We start from the raw sequence: 17,891 nt of genomic DNA, 5'->3' as shown, positions 1-17,891 counted from the left end.
GAAAATCCTGTACAGCAAGCTTTGACATAGACTTATTTTGTAAATGTGTACTTATCTGATTATTTGCATGAAAAACAGCTAATTTATAAATGAAGAATTATTTCTTGGCCTAGCTTTCAGGATCCTCCAAAATGTGGTCCTACCTCATTAACCCACATTTACTGCCTATTTCTTCAGACTTTCTGCTCCAGAGTGAGCCTTTTCCATATTCCAAACATACTTCATATTCCACACTGGCCTCACTTCTGTTTTAATCCTTCACTCTCATCTGGAAGATCCACACACTTCTACCCAGTTATATTCTATTTATACGTCAAAAACTCAGGTACAACCCACTTCCTCTACCTCTGATACCCCTGTGGGGATTTAACCATATATTTGTTCTTTACTTCTACATTAAAAGGAGGGGAAAATGAAGAACTCAAAATTAAAGAGACAAAGATAAATTTAAAGATGAAAACTATGCCAATCCCACCAATCCCAAAACACATGGATCACAACGTTAACATTTGACAAGCTCAAATTCAAGGCCAAAAGGACCGAGAATGACACTCTTTATCATGAAAAAGGGTAAAATCACTACTCATATTCCATGGTAAAACAATCTGATCCCCCAAAAAGTATGATACAAAGAATCTGAATAATATAATTAATAAGGTCTTGCATATGGATGTAGATGTATGTGTATTTGTGCATGTATGTACTATGATTGAATATATGAGGTCTGTCCGGATAAAGTCCAGCCATTATTAATATAACGAGAGTGGTTTGCATGACATTGATGCAACCTGGCAGCCAAGGAGAGAAGACTGGAATGTGCGTGCATAAACAATGATGACTTCACTGTACTAGTCAGTGGTGGGGGAAGGGGTATTACACCATCGAGTGAGCACGTATACTATGTGGCTATCGCATTCAAAATGACTGAGCAAGTAGAGCAACAAGTCTGCATCAAATTTTGTGTTAAGCTTGAACATTCCTCTGCTGAAACTATTCAGATGATTCACAAGTCTTTTGGAAATGATGCAATGAGTACAGCGCAAATAAAAGTGTGGCAGAGATGCTTTAAAGATGGTGGAGAATCTGTTGAAGGTGATCCCCGCTCTGGAAGGCCTGTAACAAGCAGTGCACCTGAGAATGTTGAACGTGTCCAGGCTGCAATCAACAAAGATCAGAAACTGACAGTGCAAGAACTAGAAGCTAATTTGGGGATTCCAAAATCTACTGTGTCTGAGATTTTGACACAGGATCTTGGCATGAAACGTGTCAGGGCAGAATTCGTTCCCTGGCTTTTGCTGCCAGAGCACAAGGAGCATCGTGCTGCATTTGCTAATGACCTAATTCAAACCCCTACCAAGGAACTGGATTTCTTCAAGAAGGTCATAATTTTGAAGGGGACCAAGGTGTCACTGTCCTATGTACAATGTGTCTTGTATCTGGTGTTTTCTCCAATAAAGGCATTTTTCATTTTACATGGCTGGATAATTTCTGGACACACCTTGTATGTGTATACTTTATAAATATCTGTGCAACATTAATTTTTAAAGGTACTATAAAAAGGCCACAAAACTTCAACAAATCCTAAAATGTAATAGTTATATAAACCATATTCACTATTGATAAATATCTGTAGCACATATTGGTAAAGAGCATCTCTTACATAAAAAGAACTTTGTTCAATCAGAATAAAACCATCAAATAGAAAAAAAAGGGGGTGAGAATATATATGCATGATCTATATAGATTTATATGTATAAATCTATTGTTATATATACATATGAAATAAATAATAAATGAATAAATTAAAGATCAATCTGGCTACCTGATATCAAACATACAAGAAGTCTGTAATAGTAAAAACAGCATGGTACTGGCACAAAAACAGACACATAGATCAATGAAACAGAATACAGAGCCCAAAAATAAACCAACAGTATATGACAAAGGAGGCAAGAACATACAATAGGTAAAGACAGTCAATTCGATACATGGTACAAAATTAGACCACTTTTGTACTAAAAACAAAATTAGACGTTTTTTTATCCTCACTCAAAGATATATTCATTGATTTCAGAGAGGAAGGAAGACAGAAAGAAACATTTATGTGAGAGAGAAACAGCAATTGGTTGTGTCCTGTATGAACCCCAACTGGGGATCAAACCCACAACCTTTGCAGATCAAATCTGCAATCTTTTGGTGTATGGGACAATGCTCCAATCAGCTGAGCCACCCAGCCAGAGCTATACCTTCTTACACCATGTACAAGAATAAACTCAAAATGAATTAAAGACTTACATGTAAGACTTGAAACTATAAAACCCCTAGAAGAAAACACAGGCAGTAAAATCTCTGACATTTCTCTTAGCAGTATTTTTCCTGATATATTTCCTTAGGCAAGGGAAACAAATGAAAAACAAATAGGACTGCATCAAACTAAAAATGTTTTGCACAGCAAAAGAAACTGTCAACAAAATGAAAAGACATCCTACTGAATGGGAGAAGATATTCACCAATGATATATCCAATAAGGGGTTAATATCCAAAATATATAAAGAACTCAAACTACAACAACAAAAAAACAAACCAATTAAAAAATGGGCTCACAGCCAATAAACATATCAAAAGGCACTCAGTGTCACTAAGCATCAGGGAGATGCAAATTAAAATCACAATGAGACAACACCTCAGACCTGTCAAAATGGCTATCATCAATAAATCAACAAACTACTAGTGTTGGTGAGGATATGGAGAAAAGAGAACCCTCATGCACTGTTGGTAGGAAAGCAGATTGGTGTAACCATTATGGAAAACAGTGTAGGGTCTCCTCAAAAAATTAAAAATGGAACTGCCTTATGACCCAGAAATTCCACTTCTGGGTATATGCCAAAGAAACCCAAAACACTAATTTGAAAGAATATGTGTACCTCTATGGTCACTGCAGTGTTATTTACAAGAGCCGAGCCATGGAAGCAACCCAAGTGCCCATCAATAGATGAGTGGATAAAAATGTTGTGGTACGCCCTGGCTGGCGTAGCTCAGTGGATTGAGCTTGGGCTGCAAACCAAAGCATCATAGGTTTGATTCCCAGCCAGGGCACATGCTTAGATTGCAGGCCACAGCCCCCAGCAACCGCACATTGATGTCTCTCTCTCTCTCCCTCTCTCTCTCCCTCTCTCTCCCTCTCTCTCCCTCTCTCCCTCCCTTCCCTCTCTAAAAATAAATAAATAAAATCTTTTTTAAAATCTTAAAAAAAAAAGAATTGTAAAAAAAGATGAAAAAAAAAGTTGTGGTACAAAGATGCAATGGAATATTACTCAGCCATAAAAAAGGAAATCTTACCATTTGTGTAAACATGGATGGACCTAGAGGGCAATATGCTAAATAAAATAAGTCACACAGAGAAAAACAGCTACCATATAATTTCACTTATATGTGGAAGCTAAAGAACAAAATAAATAAACAAAATAGAAACAGACTCATAGAGGCAGAGAACAGACTAATGGTTGCCAGAAGGAAGCAGCATTGGGGATCGGGTAAAAAAAATGAGGGATTAAGAAGTACAAATTGGTAGTTACCAAATAGTCACAGGTATGTAAAGTACAGCATAGGGAATACAGTCAACAATATTGTAATGACTATGCATGGTGCCAGGTGGGTACTTGAAATATCAGGGGGACCACTTTGTAAATAGGATTCACTAACAACTATACTGTACACCTGAAGCAAATACAAAATAATATTAAATATAAAATGTAATTGAAAAACATTTTTTAAAAAAGAAAGGAATTTAAAATGGCAATAAAATCAGAGGTACTCTTAAAAAGGAAAAAATCAATCTGGTAGATTTTTAAAACCTAACCAAATAGCTAAATACCTTATTCAGTGTTATTTTTGGCACTCACGAACTTTTATATTATAAATGATCCTATGATTGCACAAATTACTATAATATATAATCAGCATAAGATAACAGTAATGCAAACAAAGCATGCTATGTGTAGTTAATATCTGAATATTTACTTTCAAATACAGGTAAGATTCCACCAATAGCTAAATAGCTTGTTACAAACTAATCCTCTTGCTGAGAACTAGGAACACTACGCCAAACCAAATAATAATAATAATAATAACAACAACAACAACAACAACAACCTACCTGAAGACATTATGTAACAGAATCCCACCCACTCCCATTCCCTTCCTGCCCCCATCCCCATGTGGGTTCTGTTTACTCATGGTTCTTTTGGCCCACCATCATTAAGAACTGAGGCTCTCAATGCCAAGGTGGTAAAAAGGAAAGGAACTATCTATTCAAAAGTTATATAGTTTCAGAATAATGGCAAAATGTTGCCATTAAATCCCAAAGTCCCTTTAAAACACCCACCCACACACACACACACACAGTCCTGCCTCCCCTTGCCAAACCAGGCCAGGCAGGGGTACCTATCTCAGAAAAAGAAAATAGAAGTCTGTAGCTCGGCTGGGCTCCTGTTCTCAATCCAAAGCCGTGTGGCACTTCTTCATGGTAGGCCGGTGGGAGTCCTGCATTCTTTCAACCCGTGTGGCCAAGGCCCTGCCCTGCCGGTACAAACATGGTCAAGAGGCTTCTCCTTCCCCAGCCCCATGGTCAACAGGCCTACATGGCTGCCACATCCTGCTTTTCTGCTTCTTTCTACCTGCGTAGTCAAGAGAACCCCTCTCTCCCCGCTCCCAAACCAATGGTTAAGCCCCAGCATGGCTGCCGCACCTGGGTCTAAATCCCTGTGAGGATCTTCCTCCATAACCCCATTCCCGACTCCTCCCGCAATTAGCTACACCTGCTAGCACTGCCATATTTTTCCGCCTTCCTCGGCTACCATTGTCAGCACAGGTGAGCATGGCCCCATGAAGCAGAAGCCACCGCACCAAGCTGCTCTCGCAGGTGCAGGAAGCCCCTCCCGCTACATTGCATCCTGCGTTAAAGTCATGCCCATCTCCCTGGCTCCAAGTGCGTACACCTTTTGACATTATTAAAACACTGTCCAAGTTCTTCAGATACGCAAAGCAGCTCTCAATGGCCCTGCTCCACTCCCCTTATCCCCCAAGCAATAGCTGTGGGGGCATTAGGATTTTGGCAGGGGACCTCTGGCTCAGCACCCCATTACAATTAGAGCAGGGGTCCCCAATCTCCAGGCTGTGGACAGTTGCTGGTGAGGTCTGGGCCTGTTAGGGACAGGGATGCACAGCAGGAGGTGAGCTTGGATGTAATGCACTTGAATCATCCCAAAACCATCACCTCCCACCCCAGTCTGTGGAAAAGTTGTCTTCCACAAAGCCGGTTCCTGGTGCCAAAAATGTTGGTTACCGCTGCACTAGAGAACTAAGACAGCAGTGAGAGTATGAGGGACAAAGGTCCAGAGAGAAAGGAGAAGAGCAAGGAGATGAGTCTAACATTTAGATGAGTCTAACATTTAGAACTGCTTTTCCCTTTGAGGCATTTGATAATTTCCAAAGGATGGGGAGGCCTGAGAGACTGAAAAACTGAGCATAAAATAACCACCAGGGAGGCTGTGAAGCTGCAGAGACCTGCTGCTAGTCTTGACCTCACTAGGCGAACACAAGCTGGAGTCCAGGGCCCATGGATGAGAAAGAGTCTTGGAAAGCAGGGCTTTCCCGAGGGGCCCCTGATGGCCGCCTCTTAGAACTGGGACGAAGGAGGAATGAGCCAGCCCTCACAACGTCTGAGGCCAAGCTGTGAATCAGCTCAATCTCTGATTCTGCCCATAAGAAAAAAGTCCTTTTTGGAGGAAAATTACATTATCAATAGCCTAAAATTATCTCTACAATTTTTTAATACAGTGTCCAAAATTCATGAAAAACCAGCAGGCACATCAGGAGACAAGACCGAGATAACAACAAGCTAAGAGAAAGGAAAAAATAAAGTTAAAACCAAAAAAAAACAATATCCACAGAAGTTAAGATATTGGAGTTATCGATCAGACTTGGATTTTGCGGTATAAAAATTTCAACACCAGTAAAAACGATAGTCACATGATGACAGCCATGAAGTCATCTTTGATTCATATAAAATCTACACATGAAAACACAAAGAAAACAATCTCTGAGGAAAATGTGTCGCCTAAAACACATTTTGTATACAGTAATCAAACTGCAAAACAATGCAACTTAAAAATTGTAATAAAGCATAAAGTGGCTAATTTTGAAAAAGAAGCTTATTAAAATGACTACTGAGGAACATCTGCCCCTCTGATCCCCTCACCAAACATGAAGGAGTACTGAGACTGGTCGAAATGATGACTCCTAGACTCAGGAGTGCTTCTGGAAAACATGCTAACAAAACTCGTCCTCCTGAATTACATCATGACACGGACAAAAACGATGGCAGTGTTGCCAGATGTGCTACTCCCACACCTTGGCTTTCAGATATGGGGACATGCAGAAACCAACGGAGACATTCTTTAAGACAGCACAGCACATTAACAAGGCATTCCATTCTGCTCCTGCTTTATCCTTGCAGAGTGCTTCGTTCCCGGTCTCTCACTCTAAGGGCGCATTCAACTGAAGAACTGTGGAATGGAAACCAGTGAAGAACAATGAAGTGACAGCCAGCTGTTGTTGACAATGAAACAAATGGCGAAGTTGAGAGTGCCTAAGAGTCGTAGCATTCAAAGTTTTGGTCACACTCACCCGCTGTATGTTCAGAAAGTAATTACAGCACAATGAATTGAACAGAACTGCAAATCATAAAAGGAGCACAGCACTTCCTTCCTTCCTCATCAGCCAAAGACTAATTCCATGACACAAGAGGCTGTGGACTGCCTTGTTGTGTACTAATACACCATCCTCAAACAAGTCGGAGGAGCACCAAGTGCCTGTTAGAAAGGCTGCTTGAACAACAGCAACAAAAACCCCATCATATTCTACTTTGCAGATAAAAACAACAAGGTAGCGGGCCTACTAAACCCAATGATTGCTTATGAAGAACACAATTTATTCACTAGAATATGCTTTAAAAAAAAAAGGAAACTGATGTACTTCAACAGTTCACATTTCTCTTACAGAATAAAAACTCCCATATAATGCTATTCCAGCCACAATGCTATGGTTGGTTTACATGCAATAAAATCTGAGATACACACTGAAACAATTTTGTTATATCTTGAAAGTCAATTATATTGCTCTAATGCCACATTTCCAGAGCCAAAATTAATGACAGAACTTTTTTTTCAATCAAATAATTGTGTGAAGCAGCAAAATGTTAGAAAATTAAATATGTAGGATGGCAGCAACCTTAAGTATGCTTCTGAAAAATATTCTAAAAAATGTCGCAAGCAGCATGCAACACTCCAATTTCTGGAATTACTCATGATTAGCAAACAAATCCCCAAGTCTAAGATTCAGTGAAGAAATAAGTCTTTACCTGGTTACTATTAGAGAAGACAAGTTAACTGCTAAGTATCACCAGTAGTACTCTACTCTGGCAAAGCCAGCCAAACATCCTGCTCCCCTACCCACCTCAGCCAAAAGCTGCCACTTACGTAGTATTTCAAATACACAGTAGTGTACAGTGACTGTGGGAACAAGCTAACAGAAGACAGTGGTGAGAAATGAGAATGCCTGCACATGACCAAAATTAAATCTGGTAACTAAAAACTTTTATAATAAAATTTAATAGTTTTGTTAAATTTTCAGATTTTTTCTTGTATTTTGGATGTTCAATCCACAATGTAATATTGCCCTTTAGCTTCAGCTAAATACAACTTAACACTTGACCATCTGGCCAGTGTGTATTTGGTGCACCTCAAACTTTCAGTTAGTGACATTCTATGAGGCCCTTTTAAAAATAAGGTAGCTTTCGCCCTGGCCAGGTGGCTCAGTTGGTTGGAGCTTTGCCCCCTATACCAAAAGGCTGAGGGTTAGATCCTGGGTTGGGGCACAGAGGGAAGGCAACCAACTTCCTTCTATCTCACATTGATGTTTCCGTTCCTGTTTCTCTGTCTCTCTCTCTCCCCCCCCCCACCCCTGCCACCCCCAAAAAGATAAAGGAAAACATATCCTTGGATGAGGATTAAAAATAATAATAATAAATAAAACTAAGGTAGCTCTATATGTACTGACATTAATAGATACCCATTACTCAACTGTTACATGAAAAAAGTCAAGTTTTAGTACAGTGTGAATAAGACATATAGATATACACACAAAATATAAATCACAAAAATACTAATATCTGCCTAAAAGTAAGTTGAGATAATTATATACCTACTTTAAGAATGTTTATCTCAGAAGATTTCCAGCCAAGATGGAAGTATAGGTTGATATACTTTGCCTCCTCACACAACCAAAACAAGGACAACAAATTTAAAAACAAAAAATAACCAGAACTGCCAGAAAATTGAACTGCATATAAGTCCAACAACCAAGGTATTAAAGAAGAAACATTCATCCAGACCGGTAGGAGGGGCAGAGACAGGTAGCCAGGGCAGAGAGGACTCGTGGCAAGGCGGCAGCTAGAGGACCCAGTGGTCCCACATTTGCATGTGGATAAACCGGGAGGAACACCTGGGGAACGAGACAGACCATGCAACCCAGGGTTCCAGCACAGGGAAATAAAGCCTCAAACCTCTGACTGAAAAAAAAAAAACTGTGGAGGCTGAGGCAGCAGAAGAAACTCCCAGCCTCACAGGAGAGTTTCTTGGAGAGACCCCTAGAATGTATGTAAACCGCCCCCCCGCCCCGCCCCGGGAATCAGTGCCAGAAGGGCCCAATTTGCTTGTGGGTAGCCGGGGAAGTGACTGAAAGCCAGCAGAGAGCTGAGCAAGCAGCACTGTCCCCTCTCATACCCCTCTCCCACATACAGTGTCACAACACAGCCATGTGGGTTGCCCTGCCCTGGTGAACACTTAAGGCCCCTTACTATGTAATAGACCCACTGAGACCACACACACACACACAAAAAAAAACAAAAAAAAAAACCAGCCCAAATGAAAGAACAGATCAAAGCTCCAAAAATAGAACTAAGCAATGCAGAGATAGCCAACATATCAGACGCACAGTTCAAAACACTACCAATCAGGATGCTCAAAGAAACAGTTGAGTATGGTGGCAAAATAGAGGAAAAAGTGAAGACTATGCAAAGTGAAATAAAGGAAAATGTACAGAGAACCAACAGAGAAGGGAAGAAAACAAGGAGTGGAATCAATGATTTGGACCAGAAGGAAAAGAGAAACATTCAACCAGAACAGAATGAAGAAACAAGAAATCAAAAACATGAGGAGAGGCTTAGGAACCTCTGGGACAACTTTAAACGTTCCAACATCTGAATCACAGGGGTGCTAGAAGAAGAAGAGGGAGACCAAGAAATTGAAATCTTATTTGAACAAGTAATAAACTTCCCTAATCTGGTGAAGGAAACAGACTTCTAGGAAGTCCAGAAAGCTCAGAGAGTTCCAAACAAGTTGGACCCAAGGAGGCACACACCAAGGCACATCATAATTACATTGTCCAAGATTAAAAATAAGGGCAGAATCTTAAAAGCAGCAAGAGAAAAGGAGACAGTTACCTACAAAGGAGTTCTTATAAGACTATCAGCTGATTTCTCTAAAGAAACCTTACAGAAAAGAAGGGGCTAGAAAGAAGTATTCTAAGTCCTGAAAGGCAAGGAACTACATCCAAGATTGCTCTATCCAGTAAAGCTTTCACTTAGAATGGAAGGGGGGGATAAGGTGCTTCCTAGATAAGGTCAAGTTAAAGGAGTTCATCATCACCAAGCCCTTATTATATGAAATGTTAAAGGGACTTATCTAAGAAATAAAAGATCAAAATATAAACAATAAAATTATAACAAACAACTATCAACAACTGAACCTAAACAAAAACAAACTAAGCAAACAACTAGAATAGGAACGGAATCATAGAAATGGAGATCACATGATGGGCCCTGGCTGGTGTAGCTCAGTGGATTGAGTGCCGGCTGCAAACCAGAGATCACATGGAGGGTTGCCAGCAAGGAGGGGGAGGTAGGAGAATGGGGGGAAAGATATGGGGAATAAGAAGCATAAATGGTAGGTACAAAATAGATGGGAAGGTTAAGAATAGTACAGGAAACGGAGAACCTCTATGCATGACCCATGGACATGAACAAGGAGGGGGACTGCTGTAGGGAAGGGGAGGTGCAGGGTGGAGGGGAATAAAGGGGAGAAAAAAATGGGACAACTGTAATAGCATAATCAATAACATATATTGAAAAAAAATGATTATCCCTCAGAGGGTGGGATTAAGGGAGACTTTTCCTTTCTCCACAATACCTGTTCTAGTTGTATTATCCTTTGCTAGCAACAAGCACCTATTACTCTTGGAGCTGAGCCAAACAGAAATAAGGAAATCTAGGAAAAAGCTAAGTTGCCTGAGGGCAGGGACCTTCTAAGAATGCAGTTAAGGCAAAACATCCACAGATCTCAAAGCTGGAACCACAGATGCCATTCGTTCAACTCTCTCTTTATAGAGCAATGAAGAACTTCAGGTCTGGAAGGCTCAATGGCCTGACCAAGGCCACACAGCCAGTTAGTGTTAGACACCAAGGCCTCTTGAGTCCTAGCATTTCTTATTATATCCATAAATAATAAAGTTCTTTCTGCTGTTTCCATTAGGTTTTGAAGCTACCTGAAGTCCCTAGAACAAAGATAGTTACTCAATGAATATTTTATGACATTTAGTATAGTAATATTTTATATGTTGACAATGTTTGAAGATACAAAAATCCAAATTCAAAAATAGAGAATTCTTTCTTTTAGGGAAAGAATCATTCAGGGTTCTTTTAAATAACTGTAGTACTTTTTAAAAAATCAATGTTTTTATAGAATTCTAGGTATTCTAAATATTATAGCCTCAGGAAAAAAAATTATATACCAACATTGACACTGTATTTATAATACCCACGATTCTCACTCCACCTAACTTCTTAAACTGGTCTAACACATGTTGTATGGTCAATGGCCAAGTGGACACTAAACTGGTTAGAATTCTGCAGTACTGCGCTTTGTAAAGGTTTAGTCACAGATGACACATCTTTGCATTTTAAGTTAACCCTCTGGGCCTCATCAGCAAAAAAGGGCTTTCTGCTATGCAAAAGTACTTAACATGATGAAAGCTCTCCAGTGAAAGTTCAGGTAGGGTTACAAGGAATTATCTGGACAAAGAACAGCAAAGACTTTCGGTTTCAACAATTCAGGTTTTAGGGATATATGAAAAGTGGAGTGTAAAAGATGAAAAATGTACGTGAACCTAACAATACCCAGTTGCAATGCTTTGGTAGTGGCAATTTCCGTTAACTGACATCTGTTCTAGGTATTTGGATCTTTTTGTCATAAAACTGGCCCAGACCTTTGTGGTGCGTTCTTTTGGAAACCAACTCTAGAAAGCAAGAGGAATGTATCACTACTTCTGGATGAATACTTCAGTTTAAGCTCCATTTTCCTGGCTTTTCTTTATCATGATCACATCTCCCTCACAGCCCTTAGTATATGCCCACAACCAAGACATGGTGTCTCTGGGAAACCACAAACAAACTTTATAGGATGACAAGTTCACAATCTTCATTAAAAAGAATATGCTGCAATAGTCACAATGGCTGCTACAGAAAATGAAATGTCCCCTTTCTTTTCTCTGATTTCTCTCTTCTCATCTATGAGAGATGGCACGGTTGGAAGGTCAAGGTGGAATCTAGGTCCACAGGCTAACACAGATCAATTCAATGGTGATCACAGTTCAGCCTCTAGGACATAAAAATCCCTGCCACCCCCAACTGCTAGCTTCCATGGATGAGCCTTTCTAGATGATGTCAAGCACTCTGATGTTTATCCTAAAACAACACAACAGCTAACATCTTGTCTTTGTGAGGAAGACTAACAAGCTACTACAGTATTAATACAATAAAAAAGTCAGGCTGAGCCAAAGAACAAAAGAAATAAGAAAAATTTCTCTTCCTGCTCAACAGTGACTTATAATTAGCTTTCTCACCAGGTGTGGGGTCCCCAAAGCCCCTGAGCATCAAATGTCCACATTGAATACTACATAATAGATGTGCCTATCTTTCCAATGTCCCTAAAAAGTTGCCTCCCCATCTGCATGGTTTATGTAGAAGGAAAAACCAAACACACTCAGGTATCATGAAAGGGTTCTAGGCTTTATGATAGAAGGATGATGCTAACATTCTAGAATTTAGAATCTAGCTGCTTTCCTCAAAATAGTTGAATAGTCTATGTTAACCCTGTAGCACTGTAGGCAATCTACTACAATTTCTCAGACCAATTACTTCCAGAAATATCAAACCCTGGCACAGAACTCCAAGGTGAGAATAAATGATTAGACCAAAGGGACTAAATAAGAGACTATAAAGATCAACCCCCACATGGACATAAGACTGAGAACTGGTCTGAAGTAAATCAGCACGTGAGTTAGGATTAGGTCTGGCTGCATGAAACAGAGAGCTGAGAAACTATGGCTTAAACAAGATACAAAGTTATACCTCTTTCAACCAAAAACATCAACACTGAGGTGGTCAAAGGCTTGGATGGTGGTCCAGGCTTCCCCCATGGCACTGGTCTGCCATCCTATGGAGCCATGATTCAAGATGATGGCCAGAGTTCCTGCCACCCCATCAAAGCTCCCAACAGCAAGATGGGGAAAAAGTTGGAGAAGAGGGGACAGGAGGCATGCACCATCTATCTGCTGAGTTTTCCCAGAAACTACCATAGAACATTATTTCTTACTCATTTCTCTGTTGGCCAGAGTTGTATCCTATCATTTTCTCAAGACACAAGGAATGAAAGATAATTAATTTCTTCCCAGGTGGCCATGTGCCCAGACAAGAATCAAGAGTCTGAGGAGAAAAAGGAGAATAAATACAGGTTGGGGAAGGAACTACTTCATGACAAATTATCAGAATGTGCTACTCAAGATGCAGATAGTTAATGAGGGTCAGCTTTGAGCATAGTGACTGTGCTCACTGAAGTATGAGTTGTCTCCAATTATTTCAAACTTCTGAAATTGTAATTAAAACTAATTTTAGAGAATATATGCCTTTCAACTTTTTCCCACTTCTGCTAAGAGGTGTCGGATAAAATTCTAGTTTCCATCATAAAGCAAGACCTTTTTACCAAAATAAATACTGTTGGCTACTTTTCTGGGAAAACAGGCATAATGTGAAGTTGAACAATAATGACTGCAGAAGTAACAGTTCCTCTATTTAATCAATAGTTTTTTCATTCTTTCATGTCTTTTTCAGCACAATTATGTGTCAAACACTATTGGGTGCTAATAATATACATAGAAAAGAAACATTCCCTGTTCTTCTTGCTTTCAGATCCTGAGTTGAACAAGACAGGAGAGGACTATAAAAAAGAGAAAACTATGAAATTTTTAAAGCATTTAAATGCCTTCCCCAAAGCTTTAGAAGGTTTGCACTCTCTCCCTTTCTTCTTTTACACATACGTGCACACATAATGAGGCAGTCATGGTGTTAATTCATTTTAAAAAGATTTAGTCCACCTAATAGCTCATTTGTATTTCATTTTTAACCTATTTGACACCCAAAATGTTGGCTTTGTTGGTTATCTCAGTAAGTGAAAACTGTCACACAGACAGTCAAAGTTTCCAAGCCCAAGACCTGACACAGACTGAGCTCAATCCCTGGCTGTCTTGCAGTGGTTTCCAGTTCACTCCCAGAGGGAGATGAGGAAGAAGAGCTAGATCAATGCCAAACCACCATGGTCTGGAAAATAGCCTGGTATCTGTAGAATGATGCTCAGACATTCTTTCTCTTTCTCTCCCCCACCCCCTCTCTCCCCCCGCCCCTCTCTTACACACACACACACACACACACACACACACACACACACACATTCAGTGCAGCCGTACAGAAGGCACAGTCCCACAGCACACTAACTCTGCCTTTTCCTAAGATCACTGTGGAATTCAGTATCTCAGTCCCGCAGCAGAGTCAAACCTTGCCTGAATTTTCTGGCCTGTTATCCATTCTTCCTCATTATTTCATTTTCTTTCCTACAGTAAACATGTTTCTGAAAGTCAATCTATTTATATTACTATTTATATCTTTCAAACATGGTATTTTTGAGCTTAGCCTGCCCAATTTTTCTTCTTACAATTAAAAGTTCTACATAAAGGTTAATGGTAAATAATTAAATCCCCAAATGCTGTAATCCCATGATGAAAAAAAAATATGTCTTGAAGCATGCCCTCTGATTTACAGAGTACTGTGGGGTTTGCTAGAGAAAATGTCTGAATCCCTTTCTATCATGAATATGAAAATGCTTTCAATTTGTTGTTTACTGACTAAATGTATGCCAGAGTCTCTTAAATTAAAGAGTCAAGAAGTCTCATCTATTGTCTTACGTCTGATTTGTCTAATTTTCTTACTGCACCTTAGCTCAGCTCCCTGAAATCACCTCTCTGATATGAATTCACATCATCTTAGCATAAAAAGCAAATTCATATCGACACCTTAGCTGCTGACAGCACTCCTTTCAACTTCTCCTCTCATAGGATTTTCCTAAAATCCTATAAAGTCTCCTTTTCAAAACCACATAAAGATTTTCTTAATATTCTTCATAAAATCTCCAACTGAGCAGCACCAGCAAGCACCAGTAATACCCAAGCTGAAGAGAGGAAACCATTAGTCTACAGAGTTTTATTGAAATCAACTCACACAGGCAACATAGAACGTGTAGAGATGAGTTTTGATTAACTTCTCATATCCCAGAGCCTTGTTTTTCTTTGTAAAACTCTCTTAATTCTAGCTTTTAAGTTCGCCTGCAATGAGTTTGGTAGGGCAGCATGTCCCCACAGAAGCCGCATGAGCAGAGGCCTCGGATTGAAGGGAGTTTGGCCATTCACAGAGCAGAAAGGCCAGTATGGCTCAAGCACGGTGAGGGGTGAGGAGGCAAGATGTGGTTGATGGGACGGCTAGGTCACGTTCTTTATGTGACTCAGCATTCTTCACCCAGTTATCAAGTCTCACTGCTAAACACCATACTACCATATATACCACAGTAATAACCAGGCTTAGCAAAACTCAGTCAGGACTAGTTCTTATCAGTTAAACACATTTTGCATGAGTACCCAAACATACACAAATTAAATACGATTATCCTTAAGGTGTTTACAGATTAAACGAACCACCAAACGGTAAAAAATAAAAAATGAACTGGAGGCGGGGGGAGGAAGCTGTCAAATTTTCACCTTCAAAAACAAAGACGATATAAGATTCAAAAGTTCTCTCTGTATATGGTAATGGATTGTTCTAAAAACATTACTGTATCTATATGGCACCTTCCAAGCCATATGCTTCCAAGCTTCTCGAGAACCTGGAATCCAAATATGAAGCTAAGTAACTGGGAAGCTATCTTGACAGGTAAATTAGCTCAGGGAAAGACCTGGTAGGACATCTATGGGAAGTTTGGGCACAGAAAATTCTCTGTGCCTAAGAACATGCCACTTCCCCAATTGATACCCGAAATCACTAATCTGGAAAGCAACATAACTTCAAACAGTCAGTGGTAGAAGGGAGAGGAAATGTAGTGAAAGACAGAATGAGCTGGGTGGAAGTATACACCTCACCTAGTAACATGACCCACCCCTGTGGCCTGGCTCTAAACTAGCAGAGGTCACGCCAGCCTCCTGGTCCTCTGTTCCTGCTCAGAGCTGCCCACAGATTCAAGCCTCAGTGTTTGGAGCTGGCTACTGAGCCCCGTCTCGTAGCCTTCAGCTATTTAAGACCACAGTTATTTTTAACAGCATCTTTCCTAATCCAATCCCTAAATGTGAACCTTGGCCCGCGTTTTGACCACACTTAACTTCCAGCCTTTCCAGGTCTGCCGTTTTATTTTGGCATCCATCTCATGGCTATTTTCTTCTTCATGTAAGTGAGATAGTATGCGTCTGATGATAGTTGATGTGTGTTCAATGCTTAAATGCAGCATGATGAAGCGGAAATGTAAACACCACCTTCAGAAGCCCTAGTATTTTTTATTAACATATTTAGATGGGCACTTTTGGGTCCTGGCATTATTCATGCGAATGATACATACTGCTTTCACTGGAAAGTCACAGTTGCCTTATATTTGGTAAATCTGCTCGAGAATGTCAGTAGCAAGGATGATGATTTTCATTATTTACAGCTGCTTTAGAGTATAATTGGCTTTTTTTATCTAAAATTTCCATCCCATATCTAAAGTAAAAGGAGTGGCGAGTTTTAAGAAAATCTGACATACAAAAACACAATAATTTGTCACTTTTACCAAAGAATTCATGAGCAGATTCATTGAGATATTGAAATTCCATGACAAATTTAAAATGTGATTGAGTTTCCAAAAGCTTTACTTAAAACCTTTCAGAATACACTTATTGTTAAATGGTAGGAATATCGGTGCATTATCTATACAGAAACATCTGTTGTTTGGATGCTCTTCTCCAGTGTTTCTAGTTTGAGGAGCATGTTTGTGTTTTATTATATTCTCAAAAGAAATATGTTGCTTATCATGGGTATTGTCAAAAGTAGCAACATTTTTTCAAGATTTCAAAGCTTCAAGTAGATTTTGTGCAAATGAATTATCAGAGCAGAATCTCTAAATCATTGGTGTATCTCTCGTGTTTTAAGACTAGGATGAGGGTAATAAACGTTGGGTTTGCTTTGCTATTTCAAAGGAAGATTCTAAAGCTTTTGCCAATATATGAGAAACTCTGGCTAGGCAAGGTGCCAGTGGAATCTGTTTACCAAATTTCATTTAATAAGTTTCGGCAATCATTTTTTATAATTAACCACCTTGGTTCAGTCTCATGTTTACTATGTTTCCCAGGAGACACTAGTGGATAGAATTCAAAAGTTAAGGGCCAATTTTTTTTTTAATTACTCACCTTTGCAAATTTAGCCCCCTTTGAGGCTTTCTGGGTATTAACCAAATAGTATGCTTTTTTTTTTTTTTTACTTTGGCATAGACCTCTAAAGTATAAGGCCTTTTTTTAAAGACTATAACAATAATATTATGTGTAAAAGTGGTAGTAATTAAATATAATAAATTACTATTATCAGATATGCAGATAATATTTAAATTATCTCCATAAAACGTTTTGGATTTCTCTTGGGGGAGAAGAGGAATGTTTTTCATAGTTGGTATATTCAAATAACGATTCAACTAAATTCCCCACAATGCATTTAGTTGATGCACCCCACAAATCTCTTTAGTATTCATAGTCTATTTGTTGAGAAAACCAGATCATTTAACCTATCAGTTTTTTTCACTTCCTGGATTTTTCTTCTGTATAAACTAAACTGGTAGTTAGAACTAGAGGTTTGGTCAGATTGAAATTCAATTATTTTGGATAAATGCTTTTTAAATCAGTGAAAATTAATGAAAATTTACAAGGACAGAATCCAATTTTAGATAAGGTGCGACATTGGCTTTTAGAGTCATCCGGACAGGAGGAAAGTATCCCAGACCCACCATCTACCTAAAAGTTTTAGGAAATGAGTAGACCCCAAAAGTGCTCATCAGTAATATCATTTACAAGTAAAGTTAACATAAGATTAAATTATAATAGAGAAAAGTTTTTAAATGGTGAAGTGACTGACAGTAATGCACAACCTGTGTGGTCATCGACAATGACATCATATAAAACCCAGGATGGGAACTGACGAGCTTTTTCAGAGAGAACAGGCTGGGTCATGCTCACCCAGGGAAACGGTTGTACACTCATATCCAGTTTTGAGCCCATTTTGTTTGCCAAGGAAAAGAGGTAGCAAGTGGAAGAGATGAGAGTCACTTTCCAAACCACTTTCCCATCTTGGTAATTTAGAAATGTATACAAAGGGAAGC

The 17,891-nt window shown here is 39.3% G+C and overlaps 1 protein-coding gene across 1 annotated transcript in view; it reads right to left on the bottom strand.

The window, feature by feature from the left end:
* The window catches only part of AVEN (apoptosis and caspase activation inhibitor), a 169,525-nt gene that overhangs the window by 10,783 nt on the left and 140,851 nt on the right, over positions 1 to 17,891 (bottom strand). The gene's annotated exons all lie outside the window — the stretch shown is intronic.

Source organism: Phyllostomus hastatus, unplaced genomic scaffold, assembly GCF_019186645.2.
Source record: "Phyllostomus hastatus isolate PE091 unplaced genomic scaffold, TTU_PhHast_1.1 phas_scaffold_501, whole genome shotgun sequence".
Classification (NCBI taxonomy): Eukaryota; Metazoa; Chordata; class Mammalia; order Chiroptera; family Phyllostomidae; genus Phyllostomus; species Phyllostomus hastatus.
The sequence above is the reverse complement of the archived record's forward strand: the minus strand, read 5'-3'. Positions and strand labels throughout refer to the sequence as shown.